The sequence below is a fragment of the Dermochelys coriacea genome, chromosome 17 (assembly GCF_009764565.3).
Source record: "Dermochelys coriacea isolate rDerCor1 chromosome 17, rDerCor1.pri.v4, whole genome shotgun sequence".
In the NCBI taxonomy this organism is placed as follows: Eukaryota; Metazoa; Chordata; order Testudines; family Dermochelyidae; genus Dermochelys; species Dermochelys coriacea.
This window is the reverse complement of record NC_050084.1, coordinates 11,926,013-11,939,893: the sequence shown is the minus strand read 5'-3', so window position 1 is coordinate 11,939,893 and position 13,881 is coordinate 11,926,013. Positions and strand designations below refer to the sequence as shown.

General features: G+C 40.7%; 1 protein-coding gene across 1 annotated transcript in view; it reads left to right on the top strand.

The window, feature by feature from the left end:
* PITPNM3 (PITPNM family member 3) overlaps window positions 1–13,881 on the top strand; it is a 348,983-nt gene that overhangs the window by 243,370 nt on the left and 91,732 nt on the right.

Genomic DNA, 13,881 nt, shown 5'->3' with positions numbered 1-13,881 from the left:
CGTTGGGTTGGCAAGATAATTCCAGTGACTGATGTGTCCCCAGCTCCCACCCTCAATAGATGTTCAGCTCCTGGGGATTTAAATTGGGATTCAGCTCATACTGTATAACTAGTAGTTATGATGTGAACAATGGATTATTGCTTGCTGTGTTTACACTTGAGAGTGGATTACATCATGACCAGTTTCAGACTCTCAGAGCCCAATTCTGAAGTCTTTCCTTAAGGAGGCTCAAAAAGTAACTTCAAATCCATCTAACTGTTCTGTAGCTGTAATATCTATCAATGTGGGCAGGGGAGACTTTTGAAATCATGTAAGCAATTAAGTTGCACAAATACCATTGACCTTTAACAGGTATTGTGCTCCTAAATCCCTTGGTTTTTAAAATCTACCTTATGGTCAATAATATCAATAAAAAATGTTTACCAGCATCTATGTCCAGAAATATAATATTACCCATACATCCTTTGACACTTAAAAGAAATTTAAGAAGTACAAATTGCTTTTAAAAATAAACTCCCGCATCCTATAAGTGGGGAAGAAAACAGGCTGGATGAGCATTGATGTTCCTTTTCTCTAATATCTGACAACTGCTGTGAATAATCCGCAGTCACCATTTATCTTGCTTTAAAAGCTATGACAGCTAGATCCGCATGCCAATGTCCCAACTGGGCATTGACAAATCTAACCTCGCATGCTCGTTGTTTAAATGTTGCAGTGCTGGACACTATAGAAGAATCTGGTAGATAGTTTTCATTGTTTAAACAACTAAGATGGTTTATTGCTTAAATTGGTTTAGGAATAAAGTGGAAAGAGAATTCTGAGGAGTTAAAACAGAAATTATTATTAGTTTTGATGAACTCTCCTTAGCACTGGAAAAGCAGGAAGGAAGAAGCCTTTAACATGTATTAATGGCTTGTGATCAGCCTTGTTGCTGGGGAAGAATTTAAATCTGAACATTTTTTTTAAGTCTCTAACACAACTAAAACATACAAGCATTATAGTGTCTATTCACCTGCTAATGGCAGTTAATGTAACTTCAAAATGCTGTAGTGTTTTGCAGTACAGTATTCATTTATCATAATTAACTTTTGAGAATGCAAGATAAAGCAAGTGTTTGAATGAGCTATTAAGATGCTTTTTAGAACACCTATTGACTTTGGATGATGAAGGTACTGGCCTTACAAAGGAAGATTTGGTAGCATGAGAAGTACATTGGGTCTGATGGATTTTTCTTAACAGATGCTCTTGCTAGAGGATATAAATGGATATGGTGCTTTGTGCCTGTATTTATTATTAGAGAGGGTGCTTCTCATGCTGATCACTTCTTGGTCTGTATAGCTATGAATCTGCAGTAAGTGGTTTCTGATTCCTGATTATGAATATGAAGCTCAACTCTTAGGCCAATAAAGTTAACCTTTGAACATCATGGGAATAGATTATAAAGTCACTTAATTGTTTATAGAACAAACATTTGCTTTTGATATCTATTTCTTCCTTGTTTGGGCATAGTCCTGATGGAGTGGTGTGATGGAAATGCCACAGCCCAGGAGGGCTTAGACTTTTTCAGTGGATTATTTCCTTGTTGTGAAAGAAATTAGTGTGCTGAAATCAAGGATGTTCTTTCCTAATCTATTTTTAGTTAATGGAATGCATGTAAAGCCTAATCCAGCACTTATTGAGAATAATAGCAAAAGACTCCGACTGATTTCAATGGATACTGGATCCAACCCATAGCTCCAATGAATTCATTGAACTAGAATGGACTAATCAGTAACAACGAGGTAACAAAGCTTCCGTTGACACAGCATTAGGGTATTCAAATATTGTGGAAATGAGCACAGTTTGCTGGAATCTTGAACTGGTTTATTTCTTTGACCAGCAGGAATGCCTAACTACTTCGCAAAACTCCGTTCCAAACACATTAAAATGGCTTTGCTATGCAAGAACACGTGGGCCGGTGTCTTGGTTTCACGGATGGCTGTTGTGCTGCCCTAATCCTGGCCATCTGTTCACTCTGCTCTCTGCGTAGGGGGCATGTTGGAGGTGATAAGGGGAATGGGCATGTCAAGGAGAGGCTAGCATGATTGCTGCAACTAGAGAAGTTTAAAGCAGGAATTAGGTTATCTCTACTCCAGGGAATGATGGATAGATAGATTAACCAGTTTCACTTTTGTATCTAGTCGTTTTGAGGTTCTTTTTTTTGTTGTTTATGTTGAGAAAAACACAAAAGATAACAAAAAGCCCAAGTAGAGAAAAGCAATTTTGTTCTTTTAAAAATCAATTTTGTTAACCAAATGTTGTAGTAACATAGATTAGGAAACTCATGTCTTAACAATAGATAATTTTTAGCTCAACTCCATCCTTGGAAGTATGCCACACAGTCATCTGTCAGTGTAAACTATGCAAAAACCCAAATTGTTTGTGAATACTGCATGACATAAAGTACAGGTTTCAGAGTAGCAACTGTGTTAGTCTGTATTCGCAAAAAGAAAAGGTTTTTTTTTCCCACCAATGCATCCGATGAAGTGAGCTGTAGCTCACGAAAGCTTATGCTCTAATAAATTTGTTAGTCTCTAAGGTGCCACAAGTACTCCTTTTCTTTTTGACATAAAGTAGTATCCATTTTAAAGATTGGGTGTAAAGCAGAGAGCATTTTGTTATTCCCCTTATATTCTAGCTGCTAGGTCCAGTCTGAGGCACTGTTCTAAAGGAGAACCACATTACTTTGTATAGTTAACAATGACAGTGCTTTCATTTTATAAAGTGACTGAAATAAAACATTAGTTCATATTTTTTTTTAAAAAGAATCTTTCACAAAGATAGTTTAGTTCCTGCCCATCTTTCTGCAGGGCAATATATTAGCCTGGTTTGTACAGTTAATCTATCAGATCATATTGTCATTAAAGCCAGTAGCTTTCTGAGATTTCTCGTGGGAATTCTTCTGTACAGTGAAAATTGTTGTGGCATAAAACACATGCATAATATTTCCGAAGAAAACAAGTCACCATGAAAAATTAAATGCAACTTTCAGTAGATATTTAGCAATTACACCTCAGAGACAGGCTAGGTTAATATTTACTGCACGCTTAAAGCAAAACCAATCTTCATAACTTTAAGCTGCTAACTAACATTAAAAATGGACACATCCTAAAGTGCCTATTCTGTGTGCTCATATAAATGTTCCCCTTGAATTAGTTCATCATGGACTATTAACTTCAGAATTTATCATCATTGTAGTAGTAATAATTCCAGATGGTGTTCCTTTCAGCAATGCTGTGAGATGTGAGAGATGATATCCAGCAGCTCCTTCTGGAGAGGAAAGCTGGCTTTCGTAGTTAAGGCACTGGCCTGGGATCAGATGATCTGGGTTCAATTCCTGGATCTGCCACAGATTCCCTGTAGCGCCTTGGGCAAGACAGTTCATCTCTCTGGGCCTCATTTCCCCACAAATTTGATTAACAGCGACATAAAGCAACTGCATTAGAAAAGGAACTCTTCTACTACTAATTTAGGGCTGTTACAAAGCCTATAGAAATCAACAGAAAGACTTCAGTGGACTTCATTGGTCCTAACCTTAGGCCCTGATTCTGCAAAGGGAAGTTAATGGGACTTGGTGAAGGAGTAAGAGTCCCCTTGTAGGACTGGGGCTCTAATAGCAACCATGTAACAGATTTGATTTCCCTCTCTGCCAAAACCATCCTCCCACGTGACATGCCCACACCAAGCAAACTAAGGCAAAGGGGGCCAATCCTGCCTCCTTAGCATTTGGTAGAAAAATTGCCATTGACTTTAGTAAGGTTGGCTCTCCTATCATTGTAATGGTAGTTAATTATTTTCTCCCCGATTCTATTAATATAATTCTGTTTGCCTGTGACATTAGACCAGGCAGCATTCCAAAAAGTAGGCTAGCTGTGTAAATATAGAATGTTCAGTAATGGGTTTAATTAAAACCTTTAACAACCTCTTCACTGTTTTCTCATGGTCGGGTGAAATGAATTCAGAAATAAATTATATGGCTTTTCTTTGGTTTCATCCACAAAATTGCTTTGCAATTATTGGCCTGGGACTCGTGTCAAAACATATATCCACTTCCCTAATTGCCCTTTTTTTGCTCGTTATTTTTGCAGCACTGGAATTCTTTTATTAAACGACAGAAACTTTTCAAGTAAATAATTAGGTTTTTCCTTATGTTTTTCCTTTTACCTCTTCTGTGCTCATAGCTTTTGTATTCAGTAAACAGTATTTTCTAGGCCAATTTGACTGTAAACACTGAGAACCATGGTCTGTTCTCTTTAAGAAAAGGAAATTTGTGTTTGATGCAAGACAAAAGGAATGCAAATTTGGGGGGGACCTGGCCTTTTTGGTGATAGGTTAATCCAGTATCAGTAGAAGGCAGAGGGGAAGTAGTAGTATATGAAATACCCCACTAATACTATTAAATCAGAGGTGCAAACCATGGGCCAAATTTTTATTCTGCTATGGTCCTTTTGTATCACTCTGCAGACACAATGGCTAGAAACCCAGCATAGCAGGCCAGCTGGGAAATTTCCCCGTAAAGGGAGACATTCCTGGGTGAAATGTAGTTGGTATAAATTGCCACTTCTGAGGTATAAAAAAAAAAAATGGAACATCCAGGATGATCCTGAGCCCATGTAACTGGACAGCTGGCAGTGCGTACTGAACATCCTTACAGATTTCGTGGGACAGCTACCGCAATAAAGGGATGATCCTGGGAAAATTTGGGCAGGTGGCAATCTTGACAGCTGGGATATTAGCTTTCTACCACCCGGCCTCACAGGCCTTAGTGTGGGAGCAGGGCTGAAATTCTGTTCACCAGTGCTGAAAGAGCCCTTGGGACCATAGGCAAGGGTGCCGGGTAGAATTGCTCCTGAGTCTGCTCTAACTTACAGTGGAGGCCAAACTGGCTGACCTCCGAATCAGAGAGTAGTAAGAGTGCAGAAAGCCCTCTTTGGTGAAGCAGAGATTGGCCAAACCTAAGAATAAGGCTATTTTAAAAAGGCGTATGATGTAATGATTTACCTGCTATAAACAGACGCCGTTTCTATATATAACTTACACATACAGCAAGGAGATACTAGAATCTTGATTCTTTAACTCTCGAAACACTGACTACTGCCACTTAAGTCACAGGAGATTTCTTTTAGTAGCTGCTGGTATTTGGTCTCTTACCCATGATGTTAGCTAGCCACCAGGGGACATCATCATTCATAGCCACAAACCCAGTGCTGCTGAGTGTCTTGCAACTATTTAAGATGCTGCCCTGACTGAATCCCTGACACTTATGCAGTTGTATCAAGGGGATCCAAAAGTCCAGAAATTTACCTGTCAACCTTTAGCAACTAAGGGGCTGATCCAACACCCTTTTGCAGTCAGTAGAAAAACTCCAACTGACTTCAATGGGCATGAGACCATAAAAAAAGGAAATGTAATTATTTAAATATCTCCTTTTAGAGTTTGTTTCTGATTATTGCTATGCTCTAAGTCAGCAATCAACATAATGGATGGACCATTTTCTGTCCATACAAGATAATCAGTGTCACAACAGTTTATACAATAAATGCTATAAATGAGCAAAGGAATAAAGTTGCATTTTTTATAGTTGACTTGTGTTGAAAACAGAGATATTTAGCTTGCCAGAACTGTTCATTATTTATTCAGCTGATAGCATATTGGAACCTGTTCTTGAAATGTTAATTTTATTTTTACTGAACTTAAAGTAATAATTTTGAGACGATTCTGTTGTGGAAAATATATTTTCCTCATAAGTTCTTGGGGAGGAGCATCGTTCTGGGAAACAATTAATATATTGTGGATGAAAATGGTAGCTTATAGAACTCTGTATGGAGGGGCTAGATTGGTATTAAAGACTTGTGCCAATGTCATTTTAAGAATAAAGGGAGAGCCAATAGGAGTTGGATGCCAAGATGTCATTTGTGCCTTTGAAAATCTGTTGTCCCTAAATGAGGAGTAGTTTATCTAATTGAACCACTTGTAAATCCAGGTTTAGGCTTCCATCCTGCAAAAACACACAAGCATATGATCAGCTTTCTGTGTACAACTATGCTTGAAATAGGTGTGACTGCTTGCGTGCACAAAGTTAAGGGCATGCTCTCTGCCTGATCAAGGCATTAATGCCTACAGACCTTTGTTTGAATAGATGCTGGTGACTAGCTAGCAACCCACTATGTATAACTGTCCTGTGGTGGTGTAAGCAGATCATGAGAGTCCCATTGTTCCTTGGAAAAGATGAAATGGGAACTAGAGCTGGTTGGACAGTGGAATTTCCATCCCACGGGAAATTCCGACATGTAAAAACTGGTTTTCATTATGAATCTGAATGAAAAGGCAAAATTTCTTGTGGAACAGAAGCTCCCAAAACTGCTGATTCAGAAATATCACAATGTTTTGTTTTGGTAAAGTCAAAACATTATCATATTGAATAAAATAATAAATATAAATGAAAGTCAAAATGGAATGTTTCAAACCTGTCAAAGCAAAATGTTTCCTTTTGACACTTCTCCATTGAAAATTTTACCAGGATCGATATATCCCCACAATATATTTCAATTTTGACAAAAGCAGATTTTTTCCAGTAGAGAAATTTTCAACTCTAAATGGAAGCAGGTTGAAGTGGGTAGTGTATGCCAGTATATCTTTGATATTGAGCTATGTTCTTACTTTGTAAAAACCTTCCCTGTTGAAAACCAGAATCCTAACAGAATGTTACCACAGTAGAGAGATTCCACTAAAAATTCATTTCAATTGTACTTAATAAAGCTGAGGAAGGTTTTTGACAAGACTCTCTCCCCTTTAAGGAGCTTACAGTCTAAATATAATACAAGAGACAACAGATGGATACAGACACCAAAGTATCTGAATGAATAAAGGTTGTCAGTGTTGGATGGGAAAAAATGGTTTGTTCTTATGTTCCTGAAGATGCTAAACCATGATGGAATAAGTTTAGATGAAGGGAAGCAAGTGGAAGGTTGGTAGTGCTGTATATTTCATTCTGTCTTGCTTTCGCATTCTAATCTCCCATTCAAATGCTTCCTCTGATATTCAAAATAAGACACTCTGTGTAAGTGCAAAAGCTTGTTTTTCTCACCAACAGAAATCAATCCAATAAAAGATACTACCTCACCCACCTTGTCTGTCTCATAGCCTGGGATTAACAGTTATAACACATCTTCTCATAGTCCGCATTTTTATTTTAAGTGCAGCACTATCAACCCATTTCTGAAGCCTGAATTATATGCTTCAGTCCTATTGCTCTGATAGGAGTGAGTATTAAAAGGTAACAGTATAAGTAAAGTATATTCTCATTTCCACTAAACTGCTGCAAATTGATCCCTATGCATTGCATCACTGCTTGCAAATTCTTACTATTTTCCTATACTGAGTGCTTTTCCCCAGTCTTCGTGGTCTTGTAGAGATAGGGCTAGACTGTGCCCTTGTCTGTCTTGGCTCTGCAGGAAAGAAAAGATGCCCACCAACTTCTTTACTCTATTAGAACCATTGTGAAGCACAGTCCCTACTCTTCAGTTTCTCCCTCCTGTGAGCAAGAGAGTGGAGAAAGGAGGGAGAAACAGAATAACTGGCCAGACATGAGGAATATAGAAAACGGAACCCTTTCAAGATGCAGAGTAAGATTCTGAGTCATAATTCCTCCCCCGAGCTGCCCCTGGTTTAAAGCACTTATACTCGGCCAACTGTTCAAGGCTAGGGTTGCCAGGCATCCGGTTTTCAGCCGGAATGCCCATTCAAAAAAGTGACTGGGGAGGTTCCGGTCAGTACTGCTGACTGGGCCCTTAAAAATCCAGTTGGCTAAGGCAGGCTCCCTATGGCTCCCAGAAGCAGCCGGCATGTCCATACGGCCCCTAGGCACAGGGGCAGCCAGGGAGGTTCTGCATGCTGCCCCCACCCAAATGTTGGCTCCACAGCTCTCATTGGCTGGGAACCTGGGCCAATGGGAACTGTGGGGGTTGCGCCTATGGGCAGAGGCACTGTGCAGAGCCACCTGGCCGTGCCTCCACCTAGGGATGCAGGAACATACCGGCCACTTCCAGGAGCTGCCAAAGGTAAGTGATGCCCAGAGCCCACACCCCCTTCTGCATGCTGAATCTTTCGGCCCCAGCCCGGAGCCCCCTCCTGTACTCCAAACCCCTCATCCCGGGGCCCCCACCATCTCCCACACCCCAACCCCCTGCTCCAGCCCTGAGCCCCCCCATACCCAAACTCCCTCCCAAAGCCTGCATCCCACACCCCCTGCTGAATCTCTACCCCTTAGCCCAGCCCAAAGCCCCCTCCCACATTCTGAACCCCTTGGGCCCCACCCCCCTCCCAGAGCCCCCTCCTGCACCCCCACCCTTCATCCCCAAAGCCCACAACCCCAGTCAGAGCCCTCACCCCCTTCCACAACCCCAACCCCCAGCTTGGTGAAAGTGAGCAAGGGTTGGGGAGAGAAGGGGCAGGACAAGGATGTTTGGTTTTCTGCAATCAGAAAGTTGGCTAATTAATTAATATTCAAGGCTAAGCCTCCAGGGACAATTCTGGTTCATAGATACTTAAGCACTAAGGGGGCTGATTCTTATTTGCGCTGGGTCTTGCATGTGTTGCTTACACCAGTGCAAAATGGATGTAAAAATGCTACCATATTGGATAGCTAGCATACCATACTCTCTTTGTACAGATGCAAATGACTGAACAAGAACAGTGGTGAATCAGACTCTATAGATCTCTTAACAGATTGTGAAAAACATTCATTTATTGGTGGTCTTTGCAAAGCACAGCTTCTGGCCCAAACATTAGATTGGTACATTCATAGATGAAGGCCAGAGGGGGACCACTATGATCATCTAGTCCGACCACCCATAGAATTTTCCCCAGAATCTGGATTAAAGCATATCTTTTACTAATGTACAGAGTGGAATTCTGTAGCGCTGGAAAAAGCCCTTAGAAAAAAGAAGTCCCATAGAATGATACGGCCTGGTGATTTAGAATGCCTTTTATGGCACCCTTAAGTGTCTTTTCTAAGCCAGCATTTCTGAGCAGGATAACCAGGCCAGATGCTCTCTTTGCTGCATCTCAGGGGATCACAAAGGACTTCTGGGTTCTGGATGATGGAACAGTGTTGTAAATATATGAAAGGACAGGACATCCACACATGTAGCCATGTTGGGCTCCGTTTGGTTCTGTAAGATCTCCACAGAGAAAGTGAAATTGAATGGAATCTGATAGAAAGCACCTAGAACTTCTGCACTCAGTTGTTTCTTCCACCAAAGAGTAAAACAGTGGGGTTTTTTTGAGAATGCCTGTATACATGAGACTAATCCAGATGAAAAGGCTGATCATAACATTACAGTTTAGTAGATATTGGCTATGTCTCCATGGCCCTGCAGTCTGCATCATGAGGATGAGAGTTGCTGTGCACGCTAGGGTGCTGTGCTTTCTAACTCCCTTGCGCAGATTTTGCTGATGTGAGCTAAAAGGTACGTAGTTTGTGGTTAGTGTGAACTAGCTGCCTTTTAGTTCATGCTAGCAGTATCCACATGGGGTGGGGGTTATAGCATTGCACGCCGCAGTTCACACCCGCATAGTCTGAACTGCAGGGCCCTGGAGATAAGCCCTTCAATCTGTATAAACATAATACTGTGTAAAATGCACAAAGAAAAGTGAAAATGGTTTCTGTTTTAATTTATACCTCATTGTTCTGAACAATAATGACTTACTTAATATGGCAATCACTACTGGAGAGGAATGAGGCCCAGTGCTTAGGGCACTAGTTTGGGACTGAGGGGACCCATCTTCAATTCACTCCTCTGCCACAGGCTGCCGTTTGACCTAGGGCAAGCTATTTAGTCTCTCTTTTCTATGCCTCAGTTCCCCATCAGTACAATGGGGATAATAGCATCTCCCTACCTCACAGGGGGTCATGAGAATAAATACTGGAAATATGGCGAGTTGCTCAGATACTATGGTAATGGGGAACATAAAACTAACTACCTGAAATAATAAGATATGACAAATTTTCAGAAATTAGCTTTTCTAATAATAAAATGCAAACCAGTTGATTTAAATGCAAGTTGTCCAGTACAGATATTCATAATATACTGGTGTATACATCAATTTAACAGAATCCGGGGAAACTTTACTTATAAGTTACAAAGCAATCCACAGTGGTGTAGATGCGGTGTATGCCAAAATAATGGACTAATGGAATTGTTTCAATGAACGCCTTGTAAAAATGAATCTTGCACTCTTTAGATGTATCCACTCATCTTGACAAATTTCTTTAATGGATTCAAAGGCAGCTTCTATTGTCCCTTTTTATTTCTGCTATGATCTCATGTTGTTTTCTCCGCCCCCCCACCTCCCAAATTTCCAGAAGAATGAGTGCAAGTTATAGAAGATTAATCATCCTGGTGCTGAAAAGACAAAAGGAACTTATTCCAAAAGATAGTAAAAAATGGTTCATTGGCACAGTTAAAATCACAAATCTCTTGTCATCCCAAAACCTAGTTATTTGCCAGCTTTTCTTACAATGAAAGATGTAAACCACTCACTTGCATTGACAGCACATTTCTACTTTAAGACACATATGATGGCAAAATACCAAAGAATACCTAATGGTAATCAATAGCTCGAGAACAGGTCTGCCATCAATATTCCCATAACTCTCCTCTACTTCATTTTTCTCAGTTTTCTGTTAGTTTAGTCAGTTATAGTCCTTCTACCTAATCCAAGACTCGAAAAAGCAGTTAGCTTTTACAGAATAGAAAAGTATTGGATTAAATATCTTAATGGGAACTGTTCTTCCCTTATTGATACCTTGGAAGTTGTGTCTTTTCTGATATTTGGAAATAAACTAGGTTTTGCTTTCAAATCATTAAAGGACTTGTGCATCGGATCCACTCTGATTTTTCTCTGCATGTATCATTAACGGTGGTATCATCATGTATACAAACAAAGGGGGAAGAATTAAGATTGTACAAGCACCCCTCTCCCTTGCTGGCTTTTGAGTGCCTGACTTTGTAACCTTACCATACCGTTGCTATTGGAGGCTATTTAGATGGAATTCCAGCTGTAGATTATTTGGTGGTTGCTGTGTTATAATGTGCAGAGGTATGATACTGGCTGAAGGCATTCACTGCATTGTAAAAGCAGGTGGTTCTTTTAGCCCTTGGTGTTTCTCACTCCATTAGCTCCTGATCGTATTGAATCAATCTGTTGTATTGCCTCTTTAACAAAAGCCATTTTTCTTCTTCAAACTAACAGAGTACCTGACACTTGATGTCAATGGCATTCCGTTTTTGTGCTGACCATATAAGCCATTCACTAGGATGATTCTTATAAAACATATCTGTATTTTAATGGTGACTGAGATGGATTATGGATTACTTTGCAGTAATCAACTAGCTGCATTATGGTCCTAAACTCATTAAAGATCAGTCAGCTAGGGAAAATAATGTATTTTGCACATCCCTATGTGTGCTATTGGTAATGCCATTGCTGAGACCAAAGTCCATATCAGTTGAATGATCAGTGCTGTATTAGCAGCCAGATTTGGTCTTCAGTATCTTTCTTTTTCAGAAATTCGCCTCCCTGCTGATCATCTGTTGCATATGGTTGCTCATTTGTAGAAACGACAGATTAGTTTTCCCTTTGTTTGTCAAAAACTCAGGAGTTATTTCCTGAGAGCACTTCATAATCCTACCTTTCCACTGTCCCCCATTTGAAGGGACAATACTCATTTTAACTCCCAAAGTTATCAGTGTGCCATGCACATTTGACGTCCTTTCATTTTTATTACTGAAATTATTTACATCAAAAGTAAAGAATCGTGAAACTCAGGCTACAGAAAGGGTCGTTTAAACTAAAGTAATAGATCCCATAGCATCTTAAGTTTCCTGCATGACTTGTTTTTTTGTGTCCCTTGTTTTGGGTCTTTGTCAAACATGCCATTCGCATTTGGGCCATGGCAAGTTGAGAAGTATATTTGCACTTACTGTCATGGTGGTATGATGCGTCGGACTGGAAAAAGGAGGTCAGGTTTCAGGATGGACCTCGTTAGGTGTGACAGGTGGAGCTCAGGAACGTGAGCTGGTGGCCAAGCGCAGGCTGCAACCAGCCAAACCCAGGTCTCCCAGCACGTTCAGTAAAGATCTCTTCCCTGAAATTCTGCCTGCTGCCTTCTGCATCGCTTATTGCCAATGGACCAAGCATAAAGACAGACCCAACAAAAGAATAACAGAATGCCAATAGCCATCACCTTCAGCCCCCAACTAAAACCTCTCCAACGCATCATCAAGGATCTACAACCTATCCTGAAGGACGACCCATCACTCTCACAGATCTTGGGAGACAGGCCAGTCCTTGCTTACAGACAGCCCCCCAATCTGAAGCAAATACTCACCAGCACCCACACACCACACAACAGAACCACTAACCCAGGACCCTATCCTTGCAACAAAGCCCGTTGCCAACTCTGTCCACATATCTATTCAGGAGATACCATCATAGGGCCTAATCACATCAGCCACACTATCAGAGGCTCGTTCACCTGCGCATCTACCAATGTGATATGCCATCATGTGCCAGCAATGCCCCCTGCCATGTACATTGGCCAAACTGGAAAGTCTCTACGTAAAAGAATGAATGGACACAAATCAGACGTCAAGAATTATAACATTCAAAAACCAGTTGGAGAACACTTCAATCTCTCTGGTCACTCGATTACAGACCTGAGGGTGGCTATCCTTCAACAAAAAAGCTTCAAAAACAGACTCCAACGAGAGACTGCTGAATTGGAATTAATTTGCAAATTGGATACAATTAACTTAGGCTTGAATAGAGACTGGGAATGGATGAGTCATTACACAAAGTAAAACTATTTCCCCATGTTATTTCTCCCCCCCACCCCACCCCACCCCCCACTGTTCCTCAGATATTCTTGTTAACTGCTGGAATTAGCATACCTTGCTTGTCACCATGAAAGGTTTTCCTCCTTTCCCCCCCTCCCCCGCTGCTGGTGATGGCTTATCTTAAGTGATCATTCTCCTTACAGTGTGTATGATAAACCCATTGTTTCATGTTCTCTGTGTGTGTATATCAATCTCCCCTCTGTTTTTTCCACCAAATGCATCCGATGAAGTGAGCTGTAGCTCACGAAAGCTTATGCTCTAATAAATTTGTTAGTCTCTAAGGTGCCACAAGTACCTTTTCTTTTTGGGAATACAGACTAACACGGCTGCTACTCTGAAACCTGTCACGAAGTCTTGGAATTCTAGGAATTTTCCCTACAGTGCAGGAAATGCTTTACTGGTCAGCAGAATTTTAATATGATGCCTCAACCTGTGTAATTTATCCAGAAAGCCAAAATTAGACACACCATTTTATTCATGTGGTGAACATTAAATTGAAAAGTTGGAAATGCACTCTGAAATGCAGGGACTAGCTTTCAGAGTGTCTCTCACATGGCGGGACCCGTGCTTTGTCCTGCAAATATGCATGCCCTCCATGCTCTGCAAATATGGCTGCAGTCCTGTGAGACAGGACCATTAATAAAACTCAGGAGAAACCATATGAGAAGCAGAGAGAAAGCTTTCTTGGTTGAGAGGGCTCCAGAGAAGAATAGATTAGAGTGATCCAGCATCTAGCCATTTTAAGCTAGCGGCAGGCCCCATTCTTTAATAAAGATTCCCCACCATAACTGGAATGATTAAAAAAGAGAGAGAAGAGCCCAATATTCTGTTAAGTCCACCATGGAGTTCACTCTGCAGAGGTAATTTACTTGTGCAGCACTTACATGCTACAATGATGGGTCCTAAAAATAAAACCCTAAGGTTTGATTTATATTTTTAA